This window comes from Magnolia sinica, chromosome 5, assembly GCF_029962835.1.
Source record: "Magnolia sinica isolate HGM2019 chromosome 5, MsV1, whole genome shotgun sequence".
Taxonomy (NCBI): domain Eukaryota; kingdom Viridiplantae; phylum Streptophyta; class Magnoliopsida; order Magnoliales; family Magnoliaceae; genus Magnolia; species Magnolia sinica.
In genome coordinates, this window is record NC_080577.1 from 101467017 (window position 1) to 101486346 (window position 19330).

Consider the following 19330-nt stretch of genomic DNA (forward strand, 5'->3'; position numbering starts at 1 on the left):
ATCAGAGCTATCTAGTTCTAGTAAACTCAAAAACTATAACAGCTTCAAAAAATGGAAGAAAAAAACATAACTCCTCTTTGTTGATGTAGGTTTTGAGTACAATAAGAGCTATCTAGTTCTAGTAAACTCAAACCCACAGTGATGGCCAAATGCAAATTCATATATGTTTGTATTTTTATTTTTTTATTTTTTTGCCTAAATCTCAATCTAACTTATTTTCTTGTTTAGCCCCAGCACATCTGCATGCATACACATATATGCCTTATATTGCATTGATAGGTGATCATGATCTTCGTCACGTGCAAAATGATTTGCGGTTTAAGTGACAATCAAGAGACACATTTATTTGAATAGCTAGCAATGTTTTTTGCACTCAACTAGAATACATATGTGAGTAAACCCATTATTTACTAACAATGCTTGATAGTGATAGCTAAAATACAGAGATAAGCAACTTTACATCTGAAATTTCCTCAAAATCATGAAGTTATGAAACAGAAGTGGCACCCTAAATAAAGGCTTTCGGCTATTGGAAACCACCATTGGTTGCATAAAGTGACATGGGGCGTATAAAGTAGATAACAACAATGAAGACTCCGTGACAGCAAAACTCAAATGAGGTTCTAGACATGCGTGAATGGTAATCTGTCCGAGTTGGGATTTCTAGGGTCACCGTGATGTAAGTGTTTTATCCACGGTTCATCACTTTTATCAGATTATTTTAAGATATTATGCTAAAAATGAGGCATGTCCATAGCTCCAGTGGACCACATGAAAGGAAGCTGAAGTGATACTTACACACCATTGAAACCTTTCTAAGGGCCACCATGATGTTTTTTTTTACCATCCAACCTATTCATAAGGTAACAGCTTGTGGATGAAGTGAAAACACAAATATCAACTTGATCTGAAACTTCTCCCGCTCCCAAGAAGTTTTTAAAGATGGACGTTCAATCACCACTTTGTGGTCCACTGCAGATGTGGACCTGCTTTATTTTAAGGATCATACCTTAAAATGATCTGAAAAAAGCGATGAACGGCGTGGATAAAACACTTACATCACGGTGGGCCCCACAGAGCCCTACCGTCCGGGCGGGGTTAGGATGCAATCCGAGTCCGAGAAAGATTCGTGTGTGAGGACGGGGATTGGATACTAACAGGCTGGCTACTGAAGTGATGTCACCAACTTCTATGTGCCCACCATGATGTCTGTGTTGTATCAACACCGTCCATACATTTGGAGAGATCATTTTAGAGCATGGTCCAAAGAACGAGGCAAATCCAAGGCTGGGGTGGACCCCACCACAGAAAACAGTGATGAGAGTGACGCCCACCGTTGAAACCTTCTAAAGTTCCACCATGGTGTTTGTATGAGATCCCACATGTTCATGTGTTAAAGCAGACATGAAAGAAGGAAAACACAAATATTCGCCTGAATGAAAACTGTCGTGGCCCTTAGAACTTTTTAACGGTGGGCGTCACTCTCCCCACTGTTTTTTGTGGTGGGGTCCCCTCGAGCTTTGGATCTAATTCATTTTTTGGATCATACCCTATTATGACCTCTCCAATGGATGGACGGTGTAGATACAAAACATACATCATGGTGTCGCCCACAGAACTTGCAGACGTCACTCTATTAGGAGCCCCGTGAGATGCCGAAAATATTGTCGCGCGAGTCCTCCTTCAAGGGACTCTCTCTTCTCACGACTACTGAATCCCAGCCGACGAGGTGGATCTAATGACACACATACAAGCTCTCATTTAAGCTCCGTGCGGCCTTGTGTGTGTGTGTGTGTGTATACACACACACACATATCACGGTGTGCGGAAAGGTTCTATGCGGTCAAGCTCATGAAAACTTCCCATGAGGTCGAGGTGTGTGGGCCCCACCATGATATGTGTAGAACATCAACACCGTGCATTTGTTGGGTCCCCTTTAAATTATGGGCTATCCCAAAAATCAGCCGTATACAAAGCTCAAATGGGCCATACCATCTAAAATCATGTGAAGACATGCCTAAAACATATAAAAGCACTTGTGGGGCCCACCTAAAATTTGGATGCATCTGAAACTTGGTCTAACCCCTCATCCAAGTGGGACACACATAATGGATGGGCTGGATTTCTGAACCACATCTCGGTGGGCCCAACAAATGATTATGAATGTTTTAATGGAGGGTAGCCCCTCTCAACTTTTATATGTGGTGTGGCCCACAATAGTCACGGATTGACTTGATTTTTAAGCCCTAGGCCCACCATGGAATAGTGCATCTGATTGATGGGGTAGATGTTCGACACGCATCACAGTGGACCCACACAACTCGACCTCATGGGAAGTTCCCATGAGCTCGACCGCATAGAACCCTCCCCCCCCCCCCACACACACACACAAATTTTGACGACATCAACACACCACCAATGTTTAGGAATCCTCTACAACAACCAAACATGCCCAGCCCTACACTGTACATGTAAAATCTAGGCGCGGATTGGGTCCTACCCTCGCCTGTTCCGAGCTAGGGATAGACGGAGGCTTCGAGGGCCACTGAGGGGCTACCATGATTTATGAACTTTATCCACACCATCCATCAATTTTTTTATATCATTTTTAAAAACTGGACCGAAAGTAAGATATATCCAAGGTTCAACTGGACCACACCACAGGAAGCAGCGGTGCGAAGGACGCCCACCATTGAAACCTTATTAGGGTCCATCGTATCGTTTATTTTCCATCCGACCTGTTGATATAGTCATATACACCTTTACGAAGTGAAAGAACAAATATTGTCTTGATCCAAAACTTCTGTAGTCCTTGAGAACTTTTCAATGGTAGAAATTTAATCCCCATTGTGTGGTCCATTTGAGGTTTTAATATGACTTATGTTGGGTCCAATAAATTAGAATGATATGGAAAAATGGATGGACGATGTGGATAGAATTCATACATCACAGTGGTTCCTCAGTGGCCCTCGGAGCCTCCACCTGTCCTGAGCTCGGAACAGGTCGGGGCATTGCTTAATCTGCGCCCGTAAAATCCACTTTGTTAGTTAGGTTTAGAGCTATACACGAGCAGATTTAGCTCAGTAACTCGCTCAACTCGACTCGGATTGAAACTCTGTTCGAACCGAGTCGAGCTGTTTTTTGGGAACTCGGAACATTTCGAGTCAACTCCGAGCTGGACTTAGCTCGACTCGGCTAGACTCAGTATTGAGCTCGACTCGGCTCGGACTAGACTCGGATCAAGTTTTAAGTGGAGTATATAAAAGTTTTTTTTTTTTTTAAAAAAAAAAAAAACCCATTCGCCCAACCCAAGAACCCTAATCCATTTCTCCCTCTCTTTCGCCTAAATCGCCTGACCCTAACCCATTTCTCCCTCCCTTTCGCCCAAATTTGCCATCCGTTCACTCAATACTCTCCTCGTTCTTCACCGCCCGGCGAAATTCTTTCTTCCAACATCTGTCTGGACGATCTCCTCTCCCAAAGTGAGTCCTCTCCTCCACTCTCTTCATTTTGTCCGGCGAGTAGCGTTTGTCTGAGTAACGGAACACATTCGAACTCGACTCAAAAACTCAGCTCAAACTCGGCTCGAACTTGGCTCGAACTAGACCGAGCTGCTGGCCAAGCCGAGCACGAGCTGCTGTTCCAAGCTCGAAGGTCGAGCCGAGCCGAGCATGACCTGAGACTCAAGTTGTCTGAGTCGAGCACAAGCTGGGCAAAGCTCGGCTCGACTTAACTCGTGTACACCTCTAGTAAGGTCCTATAGTCGGACACCCGATTAGATACTTACAATGTAGGGAAATGGCTACTGAAGTAACGTCACCAAGCTTTGTGAGCCTCACCATGATGTATGTGTTGTATCCATACGTACATCCATTCGGAGAGGTCATTTTATGACATGATCGAAAGAATGAACTGCTGGCCGAGCCGAGCACGAGCTGTTGTTCCAAGCTCGAAGGTCGAGCCAAGCCGAGCACGAGCTAAGACTCAAGTTGTCTGAGTCGAGCACAAGCTGGGCAAAGCTCGACTCGACTCAACTTGTGTACACCTCTAGTAAGGTCCTATAGTCAGACACCCGATTTGATACCTACAATGTAGGGAAATGGCTACTGAAGTAACGTCACCAAGCTTTGTGAGCCCCACCATAATGTATGTGTTGTATCCATACGTACATCCATTCGGAGAGATTATTTTATGACATGATCGAAAGAATGAGGTAGATCTAAAGCTCAAGTGGACCCCACCACAGAAAACAATGTGGGCAGTGACACTCATCGTTGAAACATTTCTAAGGCCCACCATGATGTATTTTCGAGATCCAACATGTTCATAAGTTAACATAGAGATAGATGAAGTAAAAACACAAATGTCAGCTTGATCGGAAACTTCTGTGGCCCTTAAGAAGTTTTGAACGGTGGATGTCACTATCCCCACTGTTTTCCATGGTGGGATCCACTTGAGCTTTGAATCTGCCTTATTCTTTGGCTCGTTCCCTAAAATTATCTCGTTAAATAAATGGACGGTGTTGATATCACGCATACATCATGGTAGGGCTCTCACTACTGACATTATCAATATCTAATCCGCGTCTCCTTCCCACATCTAAGGTGGGCCACACTGGGGATGGAATGATAACCGTAGGTTTGTGTGTATCCACTATGCTTGTATCTTTTATCAAATCCATTATTCAGGTGTAGCTCACTAAGATGAAGCTGAAATACCAAAATCACTCCAATCTAAATACTAGGCAGCCACACCGTGTGAACTTAGGCTGATATTTTGTAAGGTTAGGATAGTTCAAACCTGATAGACGGAGTGGATTTACATCTAAAACATGGTGGGCTTTTTGGACCCACCATATCATATATGTAAAATCCAATCCATCCTGCAGGTCCTATATTTAGTTCTCAGCTCTGGAGATAAAAATAAGTTATATCCATTAATCAGGTGGGGCACACGGCAGGGAGAATTGGGGATGGAATCCCTACCATGAGTTTGCATGTTGGGCGTCATTAATTAGTTGTAAGTTGTAACTGTAAAGATTAAAAAAATATGCCTGGCCCAAAACTCAAGTGAACCACATGGAAAGCTATGCTCTGCATCCCATTCCAGAGTTTCGTAGAGTTTGTGGAACTAGCTTTGATGGAGTTGATTTTACATTTAAAACATGGTGGCCCCCATGTGGATGGGTGTTTTCATGAGTGTTGTAGAGGACTCCGCTAGATTTCTTTTCATCACACCCATCTAAATTTATATGTTGAATTGTAAACAGGCATTAAGTGCCGGTTTGAATTCGTTAAAAGTATGAGAAATGAAATGGTGTTTATTGAAAAAGAATTTATTTTTAGAAAACTGTGAGAATGAAAATAGTGTTTTCCTTGTTTGGTTTTCAACAATATTTTTGTATAAATTTAGAATCTACTTTCAAATTTGTTATTTGGCTAAAAATAAAAAATAAACAATCACTAGCATGCATGAGATTAGCACATGCAACATATACAGCATATGTAAGCATTTTAAGCTAAATTGTAGCATGCATGGTATGTGTGAGGTGCTTGAAGTTGTATGAGGATACATGTAGCACAAGACATGCATTGGTACATTTGAAATGTGGGCACCAAAGTTAGATGACGATATTCGTGCACATTGGCACCATTGGCACGTCCCATATTTGAAGGATTGAAGATGGACAATGGCACGTGTGGCACATTGGTGCATGTGGGATGCTTTCCACATGTGTGTCATAAGTAAGATGAATGGTAGTACATGTGGGGCACAGGAGAATATGGATGGTGACCAATATGGCACATTGACACATTAGGGGCTTTTTACACATGTGGAACATGAGATTAAATAGATCGTGGTACATGTGGCAAAGTGGCACGTGTAGGCCGTGATTGAAGATGGGCAATGCCTCATTTGACACATTTGACACACGTGGGATGATTGAACATGAATAGGGGTACATTTAAGCTTTAACCGTTTAAAAATCTATTTTCTTTTTATTGTGAGAAAATGCATTTCTTAGGGATGGAGGTGAGAAAATAAATTTATTTATTTTTTCAACAAATAAAGAAAATGTGAAATAGTGTTTCCCACAATTTTCCATGAAAAAGGCTTAATAAATAACAAAAATTGAATTTCATGGGAAAACACTATTTCCTTCTCCATGCTTTTCATGAATCCAAACAGGCCCTAAGAGGAAATATAGAGACAAAAACGAGTAAGATGATAACTAACTTCATACCCATAATCAAGATCGTGATGAATAATGGCATAAGTCAAAGTTTAATATTTTCTTTTGGGTTGAGGTGCATACGATACCATTCTCTTTGAGATAGTCCATGTCCCTTGATGTGACAAACCAATGCAGAAGGCTCCTGATGCGCTACCCATAAGATCCAATGGCCAACAAAACAGATCTTCATAGCATGCATATGTCATGAAAGTCCCGCATACCTAAGTCTGTTTGAACCGAAACCTGTATCTTAGCGACCGCGTCGTCGCCGCGACTCGCGCACCGAATCGATACCCAGGCCAGGAGAAGTAGGCCAGCGTTTGTTTCGAAGAAACGCCGCGCGTTATGAATATCGAGGGAATCTCTATGATATGTCCCATCAATCAATCAATGTCAAGTACAACCATACCTCAAATACAACAACTCATCCCTACTTTTTTCAAAAGTCCACTCCCTCTCTCCACCTCACCATTCCCTTTTACAATTTTCAAACTCACCCATACCACTTTTACAAATTTTTAACCCAACCCATACTCTTCCTTACATCACCCCATCCATATCATTCCCATCGCCTCACTCCCTCTCTCATTTCTCAATCTCCCTAAAGCAACCCAAAATTCCAACGTCCAAACACTCTCCCCAAAGCCAAGTGTAGCCCACCCTCTCAACTCTCATCCTCACCATCAAAAGTCCATCAACCTCCATCAAAAGGCAAAGCAAGGAGCATAGAAGGCTAAGGGAGCAAGGAGGAGGCCTAGAGGTGGGTGATCCACCGTTGATTTCAACTTTTGGGCCCACTTGTTGGTGGGACCCATTATGATGTATGTATTTTGTTCATGAGGGGCCCATAGTGGCGGGGCCCCCCTCTATCTCACCGTATCTCTCTCTCTCTCTTCCACCCTCTCTCTTTCTTTATATGATGGTGATGATGAATGGGTGTGCGACCCATCTGTTGTGTGTGTCCCACCATGAAGTTTAAATTTTATCCATGCCATTCACCTACATGTGGGACCCACCTAACGGATGTGTTGGATCTACACCATCCAGCCCATTAGCGGGCCCGGATGGAAGGGAGAATGCAAGTATCAGGCGATCCAAACGGGTGGGCCACGTATGTGTGGGACCCACCATGATGCCCTGTTTGTCCATGCCGTCCAGCGTCTCTGGACGCTGGACGTGCTAGGGGAGTGGTTGCATGGAGTGCGTGTACTGGCAGGGTGTGTACTTGCAAGCTTTTTAAAAAAAATACTTTTGGAGTGGGCCACTCATGCAAGCCCAAGCTTGATGCATGTGCTTAATCCAAGCCGTCCATCTTCTTCCTCAGATCATTTTAGGCGTTGGGCCGAAAAATAAATAGAATCTGAGTTCCTAATGGCCCATAGTATTGAGAATAACAATTTTTGTCGTTGAAATGCACCTCGATACTTCTGTACACCGAAATATACCCAATATTGGGCTTGATAGGTGTGTATGGGGACATGGAGACCAAAGGCGGGGTCCGATTTTCCTGATGCGGGCCTCACCTATGCAAAACCTTAAGAAAACCCCAAATCAAAAAAAAAAAAAAAAAAAAGAGAGGAAGAAGGCAGTGCTGACGCTACTGCTGCAAACGCAGGCAGCGCTTGCGCCTGACGGACTGGCGGATTGGGCTGGGCCTCACGGCCCAGCTGTGGGCCCCACCATGATGCATTTTGAACATCAACACCGTACATTTGTTGGGTCCCTCCTAGTAGTGGCCCCCTCCCAAAAAAAATCAGCCGTATACGGAACTCAGGTGGGCCATACCGTCTAAAATCATGTGAAGACATGCCTAAAACATATAAAATCACTTGGTGGGGCCTACCTGAAATTTGGATGCGGGTGAAACTTGGTCTGAACCCTCAGCCAAGTGGGACGCACCTAATGAGTGGGCTAGATTTGTGAACCACATCACGGTGGGCTCCCTGTCCACGTGATAAAAATAATAATAAAAAAATATAAAAAATATCACGGTGGGCTCCCTGACCTGACCGTGTGACCCTGTCAACGGGTTGCATGGCAAATAAACGTTACGGTGGGCCCCAGTCCCACCCAGGTCCACGTGGCCTTGTGAACAGATTGGATGTAAATAAACATTATGGTGGGCCCTGGTCCACGTGACCTTATGTACAAGTTGGATGTAAATAAACATTATGGTGGGCCCTGGTCCACGTGACCTTATGCACAGATTGGATGTAAATAAACATTATAGTGGGCCCAGGTTGGGTGGAAAATAAACATTACTGTGGGCCCCAGGTCTGAGTGACCTTATCAATGGGTTGGATGGAAAATAAACATTATGGTAGGCCCCACATGGGACCCACTTGTGTATGTATTGTAATCCACACCCTCCATTAGTGTGGGCTCCATCATGATGCATGTGTTTCATCCAAACCGTCCAACCATTTTGGAGGATATTTTAAGGCCATGTGATAAGGCCCATCTTGGTGTGTTTGTGGGCCGTCCGTCGAGGCCCACCTTGATATATACAAGGCCCACTTTGATTTGTATAAGGCCCATATTATGAGGCCCATTGTGATGTATGCAAGGCCCATGTAACTAGGCCCATCTTGATGTAGTTGTGGCCCATCCGTTGGGGCCCATCTTGATATATATATATATATATATATATATATATATATATATATATATAAGACCTATATATGAGGCCCATTTGATATACTGGAGGCCCATGGGTCAAGGCCCAATAGGACGTATATAAGGCCCATTGTAGTGTGATTCCACCATGGTATATGTGTTGATTTTATAGTGGGCTATACCTTTGGAGCAATGATGGTTTGATGTCCACATTGTAAGGATGATGTTGGTTGAATGACCGCATTGTCACTCTCTCCCTAGGGCCCATTAATAGGCCCATACCTGTAATGTGTAGGCCATCTAGGCCCATCTTCATTTTGATTAGAGCCCATCACTATATAACATGTTTAGTATAGATTCATGATCTATGATCATACGCATCATATGTATGCCTGATGTAAGGATTGACTGATCATTGCACATGCCTTCGGGTAGATGGTTTATGGACTCCCTAATAGGCGGAGTTACCCTACATGAGCGCGCGGTACGCGTAAGATTGTTGCATGTCTGATGGTATGATTCATGCACTTGCATTTATGTGATTGTGATCATTGTATGCCCTAGCAACATCAGGGCCAAAGCCTCCACAGACACATCGTGGGTGGCTGGATTGGATACCGAAAATATTGTTACTAAGCATCAGGGCGCCATAGATGTCTCTGGGTGAAAATTCCTAAACCCGATGGTACCAGAGGATGACTCCAACGTCGAGACCGAGTGGATATATGAGCGCACGAGGGCCGAATACTAGGAGGTCGTGTCTTCCACTGTGTCGTGGAGTGTGGCCTTACTCGCCCGAGGGTAGGGGGTAATATTAGGCTGAGTTTGACCAGTTCGTGAATGGGTCCGCTATCGACGTTCCGGATAGGTATTGGCAGACTATTAGTCAGGCGGATAGTGAGGTTTCTTACGCTCACTTGGACTGTGCGGCTAGGAGAGCGATAGTGCCGTTTGGAGTGTACTGAACCCCGATGATTATCTAGAATAAGAACTGTACTGATATATGATGAGGATTGACATGCTTGAGTTGCATCTCGCATCGCATAGTCGATAGCATTTATATCTTACATCGCATAGCCTTGGTACGGCTGATTGCATTCATGTACTCATCACCATGATTCCGCATTATTCTAACATTGCATTCTGAGTACGCTTATATTGCGCACACACTTACACCACCCTCTAAGCTTTCTATAAGCTTATGCACGATTGATGCGTGCAGGTGACGCCAGGACGCAGCCGTAGTATAGTAGCAGCAGGAGCGTGCAGGCGAGCTTCTAGAGTTTTGTTGCTTTCGTCATATTGTATTTCCCTTTCATACGCATTGTATCCAAAAGTTTTTGATCATAGTGGATTCTGTGATGGTGTTCTTGTGGTTATTGTTCGTGGGTTATGCTTATGGTTATGCTCATTATGAATTAAATTGATATTAGAAATCCTCCTTATAGGATCCCAGGATCGGAACCTGGTAAATGGGTGCCGAGAGCCAAGAATGGGGTTCTACGGAGGCTGTCGGCGCCGGATTCGACGATCGAAAATTTTGTGAGCCCGGTTTCCGAGTTCGGGGCGTGACATGACAAACCAATGCAAAAAGCTCCTGATGCACTACCCATAAGATCTAATGGCCAACAAAATAGATCTTCATAGCATGCATATGCCATGAAAGTCCCACCACCAAACCTCAAAAGAAAACACCACCCATATTTCTTTATGCCTAGAAATAAGAAGGAAAAGAAATAGTTTGGGAGATTAATGTAGGGGAGAGCGTGAAGAGATAGTGAGGAAGATCAACATCTACCTCAAGTATGCAAAACCTTAAATCCACAAGGTGTAATGGCTCTTAAATCCATGAGTTAAATGAAAATTTGAAAATACTTTATTATTGTCTCTAATATTAAATTACAACGCTTAAAATAATAAAATGCAAACCTTAGTTAAGAATCATAATTTGACTAAATCAAGACTTACCCGAAAATAGTAAAATTTATTAAAAATATAAAGTTCTAATTTAACTTTTTTCGGATGATTCCTAATATAGAAAGAAGCAAATCCTAAAAAGATATCACATATTAAAACTCTATGATGAAAGAAATACATCCAACCTATAACTTATTAAAAATAATAATTTTTTTCGAAAAACAACAATTTTGAATAAGAATAAGTCACTTTCTCGTGAAATGGACGATTGACACACTTATCGGAGTCGGTTAACCCAAATAACCTGTTCCGGTCAAAATTCATAAGTCATGCGTCTCATAACAATACTCATATCAAAAGTTATGATCAATTAACGATTTACACTTCAAATGGCAATTTCTCCCTGTTCGGATTGAATTTCTTCGAATCGGATGCTCTTGGGGCCTAATTAAATCATGCCCTATGTAAGAATGGGCCTGGATCTAACTGACTATATTCACTTCCATTTGGCCTTCTTTTGGTCTAGCCATACTAAGAATGTACCTACACCACGTCCTATATCATAGATGTTTTTTTATAAAGAAAATTTAGTTGTATGAAGAACCCTTTAAAATATTTTTTTAGTAAAAGACTTATAACAGAAGGACCCATTGTGATAACTGCCTTAATAGGTGAGTCATAGTTGACGATTATAGTGGATTATAAAAAAAAAAGTTGTAAAATTGGACAAAACTATGGCCATTAAGACATAACTCAAAGGGAAATTCACACCCTCCTATGCGTGAGGATTGTTCACGCACACTCAATTAATTGATCTTGATTGGTTTTTCCCTCGTGCTGACCTTGTGCTCATGTATGGGCTAAAACATAATATAGCATATTTTTTATAAGCAGCTTAAGGAAGAAATGTTTTATATGCACTACTCAATCTCACTCCCTATTCGATGGTGGATTAAAGTTATACACACAAACAAAAGCACTGTTTTTTTCTTTTGTATTTTTAAAATGAATCAATAATTTTTCACTTGTTTAAAAACAATACAAAATTTGAATATAAGGAAGATTCATTGTGCATAAAAAATGGTGTTGAAATGTCTTGAGCCTATTTAATAAAATATATTTGGACTACAAGAAATTAGTGAGTCAATCTTAAATTAAATTGCTTTTAAAGTAGCTCATGCACCAACACATGGTCATTTAAATGTTTTCAATGTGTTCAAAGCCGAATGTTACTATTATGATCTCAGTTTCGTGAGCACTTTGGAGAATTAGTCCATTTTTCATTATAAACAACTCTAGTTTCACACTCTTATAGGCGAGTTTATCAAGGATATCTCTGTAACAATTGTCACTCCTTATAATAAGGTTATAAACTCATTAAGGGACATACACCACCTCAATACATTACATAAATTTGCATTACTAACTGTTAAGAATAATATAATTTCGATATATTCATTTTAATTTATTTCCATCTTTGGTTGAGATTCGATTATGTTGTAAAAAATTTAGAACTAATTTGATATCATTGTAATATTTTTTTTTAAGGTTATTCCTCCCATATAAATTCAAAATATTATGCTCAATAAAAATAAGCAATTCTTAATCTTTAAACTTTAAAGAGGGACTTAGAGAAATGATTTTTTTCTTCTTATAAACATGTAATGCATATCAATTAATGATTGCATGAAAACTTTTTTTTTTTTTAATATGATTTTTGGAATCCCTAGTCTTTTTGTTAGGTTACTATTTTCGATATTTTATTTTTCTACAAGCTTAAGTCTGGTCTCCTCGATGTTTTCTGGACTTTTTTCTCTGGCTTAGCCTTTGGTTAATGAATCTACTATAAATTTCAATGGATATTGCAAAGTTCAGAGTTAGTAAATTAATTTTTAATAGTTACCCCACACAATCATGCTTCAGATAAATTTGTTTGGATCTTTCATTAGAACACATTATCAGTTGTTGATGCAGAAATCTAGTTAGCCCCTTTTTAGACCTGTTTACTTGCAGAAGGAACAGATGGGGAAGACCCTGGTTAGAGCAGAAGACTCTTCGATGCTTAAGTTAGGAACAAGATCTAGGTCTAGTCGAGTTTTGGAGGTTTAGGACTAAAGATAGTATGTACCTTTCACCATTAGAGATACCTTATTTATATATTTAGGAGAGGCAGTGGCATAGAGGGAATCTCCCCATTTAGTAGGTGCGTGATGGATTTGGATCTTGGATTAGTAGGAGGATCTTCCAAGATCCTTGGCAAAGATCTCGGGGCTTCGATCGTGTCGCGGATATCCTCAGAGATCCTTGGAGAAAGCCTCGAATAGATCTCTCTTGGGTGATGTCTAATTATCTTAAACCAGTGGAAATGTGCAATGAGAGGCCGAGGTGGCCTTGGCTATCGGCTAACCTAACCTAGGAGTGGCGTGCCGCTTTTGAGCTATGTCGACCTAGGCTGCGAAGACCTAGGTCACGCCGACCTAGTTCATACCGATCTGGGCTAAGCCAACCTGTCTCCTTAGTCAAGCAACGGGGACGGGATGTTCCTAATGAACTTCGGGGATCTTGGAATCGACGAAGGTAGTGCTCTTTCGGGTGTTTGAGCACGTCAGTAGGTGTTTCGATCTGATGACAAGATATCAAGCTCGATCTTACTTCTTGCTTGGGTTCTACGGATGGGATTGAACCCGCTATCATGTCCGACTTGGGGAAGTGTGCAAGGTTCTGACCTGACCTTTCATAATTAGTTGTCCTATTTTTCCTATAACATCAGCTATTCCCATAACAACCGGACTATCATAATGAAATGATGTAAGTGGTGTCAATTGAAAAAGTTATACTTCTTTACCGGTTGTTGTCAAAGTAATTAGTTCAAATCCCATGGTAAAATAAGCTATATGAGTTTATTTTTTCATTTCAATGAAAAACTGTGTACCATAGTGAAAATATAACCATTAGCAGATTCACAATCATCTTATTATGAATTACAACTAGGATCACTATATCCTTTAATTATGAAAGGTGTAACATCCACTAAAGTGGGTTGGTTGTTACCTAGTCCGTACCATTGCGCAGACTTCGCGGTCCTCCCGGTCGGATTCCGGCGACCCACGACGCGTAGATAGCATTTACACGTAATTTTGAGACGTATCCCGTATTCCTGAGTCGACTCAACTCGAGACTTGTACCCTTGCGACCGCATCGTCGCAACGGTTCCGAGTCGCGTCTCGCACGCCGAGGCGATACCGAGGCCAGAAGATGTGGGCCCGCGTTCAATTCGAGAAAAAATGTCACGCAGCTACAAAATTCAAGAGAAAACTTTCAAATCAATCCCATCAATCACATCTAATGTCAAGTATACATCACCTCACACCCCATCCCCAAGCAACCCCAAAGTCAACTCTCTCTCTCTTACAACCCATCCTCTATCAAGTACATCCATCACTCACATCTCTCATCTCTCTCATTCTCCTAAGCAAACCAAACGTCCCAACCTCCATGAGAGAGCTTGGTGTGGCCCACCTTCCTATCACCCAATCCCACCATCCAAAGTCCATCTCAACCATTAAAATCCACCCCTTAGAGCTCTATATCGTGTTGGCAGAAGAAGGAAGAGGAGATCGACGGTAGGTGATCTTTATTTTACTTTTTTTTTGTGATTTAAGGGCCCACATATGGTGGGACCCATCTTGAGGTATGCAATGTATAGGGAGGGCCCATAGTGGTGGGGTCCCTCCCCTCTCACGTTCGTCTCTCTCTCTCTCTCTCTCTCTCTCTCTCTTGATGTCGTGGGCCTACTCGATGCGTGTGGTGTATCCACACCATTCATCACGGTGGAGCCCACTTGATATATGTAGTGCATCCGCACCGTCCAGCAACTTGGACGGTGGGTCTCCACCATGGCGTGTGTGTTTCATCCATCATTGTGGAGCCCACCATGATCCACGTGATATCCAAGCCGTCCAGATGGTGGGACCCATTTGCTGACTGGCGTTAGCAAGTTCTGTGGGCCCCACGTGATGTATATGTTATATCCAAGCCGTCCGGATGGTGGGACCCATCTGCTGACTGACATCTGCAAGTTTTGTGGGCCCCATGTGATGTATATTTTATATTTAAGCCGTCCAGATGGTGGGACCCACCGCTGGACTGACGTTAGCAAGTTCTGTGGGTCTCGCGTGTGGTATGTGTTGGATCCAAACCATCCATCCACCATAGGGCCCCCATGATGTATTTGTTTCCTCCACACCGTCCAGACAATGCTAGACCGGGCTGGACAATGGTTGGACGGTGCTGATTTACATAGACAATGTTTAGATGGTGTTGATTTATATAAACAATGTATGGATGGTGCTGATTTACATGGACAATGGTTGGACAGTACTAAGGGACCACCGTGATGTATTTTATTCACACCGTCCGTCTGAACGGTGTGTTGTGGGCTACCATAATGTATGTTGTGTATTCACACCATCCATCTATTGGTGGGGTGGGCCCACCCCACACGTGTGACAAGTGTGGTAGGTGGGACCCACCTTGATTTATATATATATATATATATATATATATATATATATATATATATATATCCACATCGTCCCTGGTGAGTGACGTGGATACCCACCCTGTTGTATATGTTTTATTCATGCCATCCATCTGTGGATGGAGTGGGCCCACCCCACACGTGTGACACGTGTGGGTAGGTGGGAACCACCTAGATTTATGTATTCTATAATCCATGCCACCCGTCTGGATGGTGGATGGGTGGGGCCCTCCATGGTGCATGTGTTTCATACATGCCGTCCATCAGTTTTGTATTGTGGACCCACCCACACGTGTCAAGTGGGAGCCACCTTAATCTATATGTTTTATCCACACCGTCCATCTGTACGTGTGGCGTGTGGCCACACTTGGTGTATGTGATTCTAGCCACGCCGTCCACCTTATTTGCTGGACGGGTGTTCCACCCCCCCCAATGATGTATGCGATGTGATCTCACCGTCCTGACGGTGGGACCTGCCTGTAGCCACGTTGTCCACCTGTCTTGGCTGACAACGTGAGGCCCACCTTTTGAGGTATTGTATATTCATGCCGCCCATCCACGTGGCCCCCACATGATGTTTATGTTGATCCAAGCCATCCATTGTGGTAGGGCCCATCTGGAACATGTGGGGCCCACCTTGACGTGGTGCTTATGTGGCCTGATTGTTGAGGCCCAGAGTGATATATGCAAGGACTATTGTGATACATTTTGCGGCCCATATAAGAGGCCCAATCTGATGTTTGTATGGCCCATATGTACGGCCCAATGAGATGTTTGTGTAGCCCATGCAATAAGGTCCATGTGATGTGTTTAAGGACCATGCAATGAGGCTCACCTGTTGTGTATTGAGGCCCATTATGATGTATTCCCGGCCCATTGTGATGTATTTTCGGCCCATTTGGTAAGGTCCATCATGATGTATTTTTGGCCCATGTGCGGGGCCCACCTGTTTGTATTTTTGGTCCATGTGAGTGATGAGTGTTAGGCCCATGTGATGTGGCCCATAGTGATGAGTGTTAGGCTCATGTGATGCGGCCCATAGTGATGTGTACTAGGTTCATGTGAGAGACCCATAGTGATGTGTATTAGGCCCATGTGATGCGACCCATAGTGATGTGTGTTAGGCCCATGTGAGCGGCCCATAGTGGTGAGTGTTAGGCCCATGTGATGTGGCCCATAGTGATGAGTGTTAGGCCCATGTGATGCGGGCCATAGTGATGTGTATTAGGCCCATGTGAGAGGCCCATAATGATGTGTATTAGGCCCATGTGATGCGGCCCATAGTGATGTGTGTTAGGCCCATGTGAGCGGCCCATAGTGGTGTGTGTTAGGCCCATGTGATTTGACCCATAGCGATGAGTGTTACGCCCATGTGATGCGGCCCATAGTGATGTGTATTAGGCCCATGTGAGAAGCCCATAATGATGTGTATTAGGCCCATGTGATGCGGCCCATAGTGATGTGTATTAGGTCTGTGTGAGTGGCTCATAATGATGTGTATTAGGCCTATGTGAGAGGCCCATGGTGATGTGTATTAGGCTCATGTGATGCGACCCATAGTCATGTGTGAGTGGCCCATAATGGTGTATGTTAGGTCCGTGTGATGTAGCCCATAGCGATGAGTGTTAGGCCCATGTGATGTGGCCCATAGTGATGTGTATTAGGCCCGTGTGAGAGGCCCATAGTGATGTGTATTAGACTGGTGTGAGCGGCCCATAGTGATGTATTTTAGGCCCATGTGATGCGGCCTGATGTGTCATATATGAGGCCCATATGATGAGGCCCGATGTGATGTATAAGGCCCATGCGATGCGACCCGCTTGATGTATAAGACCATTGTGTAAGGCCCATTGAGATTGTATGTGGCCCATTATGATTGTATGTGACTCATTGTGATTGTAGGTGGCCCATTGAGACTTGTATATGGCCCATTGTAATTGTATGTGGCCCATTGAGATTGTATGAGGTCCGTTGTGATATAATTATGGCCATTGATGAGGCCCGATGTGATATATTTATGGCCTGGTATGATATATATTAGGCCCTTGTGTGAGGCCATGGGCCCACTATATGTTTGGCTTTATGTGGGCTACTCCTTGGGAGCAATGTTGGTTAAATGTTCACATTAATGGACAATGGTGGTTAAATGTCCTCATTGTGACCTTCCCTTAAGTCATTTGATAAACCGATTATCGATGCCGATTATCGATACCGATTATAAGTATGTGATAGCATAACATCATAATACATACCCATACGCATCATCTACATGTTTGTTATGAGATGTGAATGACCATTGCATATGCCATAAGATAGTTGTTCGTGGGACTCCCTGATAGGCGGAGTTGCCCTATATGAGCGCACGATATGTGCAGGATTGATGCATGATTGGACTGTGTGACTCATGCATCTTGCATTGTGTGATTATGATTACTGTACGCCCTAGTGACATCAGGGTCGTAGCCTTCACAAGCATATCGTAGATGGCCAGATGGGATATTGGAAATTTGTTCTACATGGGGTGCTATAGATATTATTGGGTAAAAGTCTCAGAACCCTCTTGGTACCAGAGGTTGCTCCAACATCTAGACCGAGTGGATGCATGAGAACATGATGGTCGTATACCGTTAGGCAGCGTCTCCCACTGTGTCATGGTCGGTTGGAATGGGGTGCGACCTTACCCACCCGAGAGGAGGGGGCAAAGCTAGGCTGGGTTTGACCAGCTCGAGGAATGGGTCCGCTATCGACGAATCGGGCCTGATATTGACAGGCCAATAGTGAGGTCTCTTCCACTCACCTTGTTGCGCGCGATAGGGCGACAATTTGGTTTGGAGTGTACTAAACCCCGATAATTTTTCATAGAGGAACTATATTGATATGTGGACTTATTGAGTAAAAGTTGCATACTCATTCATTCACTATCCACTCGGACTGGTGGTGCACAACCAATTGTTGTGTACCTTCGTAATGGTAAGGATTTCGGTTGGGGCGCGCGACTAACCTGAGATCAGGAGTCTACTACATTGAGTTTGACTATCCAAATTTAGGTACGAGACTGGTTTGGATAGAAGTCCATTGTGATTAACCCCATGGCCTGCGATACTACATGCTATCATCCCGACTTCACTCTAACTTGGTCATTTCATCCGTATCGCATATTGCATTGCATTCATAACATTTAGCATTTTGGGTTGCCATGTTTCTATATTTTTATGTCCGTTAGCATTCATGCCTTGCATTGCATAGTCTTGGTACAGCTGATGACACTCATGGACCTACCAGTATATTTCCGCTTACTTTGATGTCGTATGATTCATGATCTTGTCAGTATTTCCGCTTATTCCGATATTGTATAATTTATGGCATTGTATTGCATACTTGACACTTACCTTGTGCACACACTTTCACCACCTTCTAAGCTTTCTATGAGCTTATGCACAATAGATGCATGCAGGTGGCATTAAGTTGTAGCGGCATTGAGCTTTAAGCATGGAGCGGACTTCTAAAGCTTGATTTTTTATATATGTATTTTCCTTTCGGCACTGTATTCAAATGTTTATATTAGTGGATACGTGATGATGGTGTTGCCTTTGTGATTTGGGTAAACTTGTAGTTATGCTTATTGCGAGTTAAATGTACATTGGAAAATCCTCCTTGTAGGATCCCATGATCGGAATCTGGCATATGGATGCTGGGAGCCGAGAATGTGGTACTACGGAGGTTGTCGGCACCGGATTCGGAGATAGAGAATTTTGTGAGCCCGATTTTTGAGTCTGAGCCATGACAGGACAGGCATTCAGAGAGTATCAGAAAGGTTGGGGTTAGGTGGGATGGAATTGCATTTAGTCTTATATAATTGTATTTGGTGTCATGCATGATATCGTGGATTTTGAAATCTACAATATGTAGGCCCCACATTGATGCATGCGTTTATCCATGCCGTCCATCGAAATACACTGTTTACACATGACATTCTGGTTATATATGTGTACAAGTGAGGGCATGTTTGGTCGGTAGAATTG